Source organism: Mastigoproctus giganteus, chromosome 14 (genome assembly GCF_048544385.1).
Source record: "Mastigoproctus giganteus isolate SK-2022 chromosome 14, ASM4854438v1, whole genome shotgun sequence".
Taxonomy (NCBI): Eukaryota; Metazoa; Arthropoda; class Arachnida; order Uropygi; family Thelyphonidae; genus Mastigoproctus; species Mastigoproctus giganteus.
In genome coordinates, this window is record NC_143588.1 from 43023974 (window position 1) to 43026258 (window position 2285).

The 2285-nt window shown below is 32.8% G+C and overlaps 1 protein-coding gene across 1 annotated transcript in view; it reads left to right on the forward strand.

Annotated features, from left to right (window-relative positions):
• The first annotated feature begins 1751 nt into the window (after positions 1-1751).
• The window catches only part of LOC150075089 (endoplasmic reticulum junction formation protein lunapark-like), a 90903-nt gene continuing 90369 nt past the window's right edge, over positions 1752-2285 (forward strand). The window contains exon 1 of the mRNA XM_090389260.1: positions 1752-1842. The gene's annotated coding sequence lies outside the window, so the exon portion shown is untranslated. The remainder of the gene's footprint in view (positions 1843-2285) is intronic.

Genomic DNA, 2285 nt, shown 5'->3' on the forward strand with positions numbered 1-2285 from the left:
TTTTAATTTTAAATTTAAGTTTAAATTTTAATTTTGCCTACGTATTGTCTGAAATCGCAAACTGGGATAGGTGACGCAAAGCCCAACGGGTATGTAATAAATGAGAAAGGTTCTTACTTCCGTTTATATATGTATATATATTTATATATATACAAATTTTATTCTATATAAATATTACATTAGCGTAAAAACGATCCAGAAAATGAATTAAATAAGATTACAGACAATACTTGTAAATAAATTATATAAATATTTATTACTCAGTAAGAAATCCCAAGTGATGAGTACCAGAGGAGTGCACCGTGGAGAAACACGGCTTAAGAGTTAAATGACAATTATTTGCCTTTTGAATATGAATGTGCATTTTAATGTGCTTTCTTAGCTTTTTTTATCAGAATATATCACACATCATCTTCTTTAAAAATAGAAATGTTATCAAACTTCCTCTGTTAATTGCAAACTTAAACGCATTTGTGAATCGCACTCAGATGGATGCATTTTAATTGAATCATGCCTTCTGGCTGTGTAGGAGCAATATTTTGCTCCTACACAGCCAGAAGACATGTGCAGGAGCAATATTTGCCCTCCTTGCCTTCTGGCTGCGTAGGAGCAAATATTACATTTAAATAAACAGAACTAAACAATGTGAAAACACCTTCAGAGGAGAGTTATAGCTCGCCTCCATGATAAAAATAATGTTTTTTTCTTTTCTTTCCCTGTTAGATGATGATTAAAGCTTAATGATTCGTTAAGTTTAATGTAATGATTCCTTATCTGACCCTTATCTGCTTTAACTGACCCCCTTTTAGAAAATCCTGGGACTACAACCCCTGACTACACAGAGGTGAATTTTATTATTATTTGTCTTTTGTCGAGGAATTAAAATTTATTGACAGTAGTGAGTTTCTATGTATCGATCTTTTTACAAGCATATTTAATTTGAGACATTTAAATTATTTGTTAAACCCGGAGTTTATATTAAACAAAAGCTTAATCTAGGAGCGTCAGAACCGGACAACGATATCCGGAGACCCGACTGCACAGTTGGTTTTGGGGCCCCCTTTTCTTTTTTATATCGGTATATATTGCTTTGCCTCCAGATCACCCACCCCATTTGTACGATCCTGTATGCGTAAACAGTACGTTGGCGTCCTTAAACAACTCCATTTTAGGTTGAGATTAACACAACAGGCTGTTGAAATCCTTGCATGCAGCTTTAATTTAAACCAGCGAATTTTAAATTTGAGGAAAAAAAATCTACCCTTAGCTGCAGCTTATAAAATAAGGCATATGTACTAATAAGGCATATATTAATTCATGCGCGTTATCCTTTGTTCCTTTTAAGTAGCACGCACTGGCTTCCCGATGATTCGCCTTTGGATAGGCTTCTTGGATAAACATTACAGTGTGTGTCACGCCTACTTTTTTACGTCAAGGTTTATGTTTATGATTATACTGAATATTTTTCTGATGTTCTTAGCATATATTCGTGAGATAAAATAATTCACAGTGAGGTGATATTAAGATATGAAAAAGTATTATTTCAATAAGATTTATCAGTAGAAATTACAGAAATAAAAGAATAAATAGAAGGAGGGCGCTGTGTTGGTTATTAGCATAAAAAAAAAACATGATGTACGCTTTCAGCCGTTGTAATTCATTAGTGACAATTTTCTGTGATGTTTTGCAGCTGCAGGAGGAGCGTTTTTGGAAATTTAAATGAAGTGTTGTTTATATGTGTTAATACGTCCTTGCAGCCTAATTAAATTCCTGTATTAGTTACGGTTTACTGTTTCCGTTGCAATGAAGATGATAATTGATTTCAGTGTTCAATGAAATCTGGTAATTTGTTATACAGTATATTTACCTGTTAGATATTATTCTATGAAACAGGCATTACATCTGATGCATTGTGAAAAAGGAAAGTATATTCTAAATATAATATAAATATATTCTAAATATGCGTTTAACTGGTACAATATACATATATAGATTATCCCATTTTCAATAATTTTATGTGAAGTGTATATTTATATTTGTCAGACGATTAACAGCAGTGCATGCAGGTTCGCAAAAATTCTTTTTTATATTGTAATGCCGCCAAATAGGGTGTTTTTTTTTTTTTTTTTTTTGCAGCTGATATAAAAGAGGGCTGAACTCCAGATTATGGGTACACCTTGTCACCAAGTTGCGGGCACGGCCAAATTCGGGACGGATTCAAGCAAAAGAAGTGTGGTTTTTTTTTTAATAAACTTTAATTTTCGGCTAGTGAAAAAAGGTTAAGT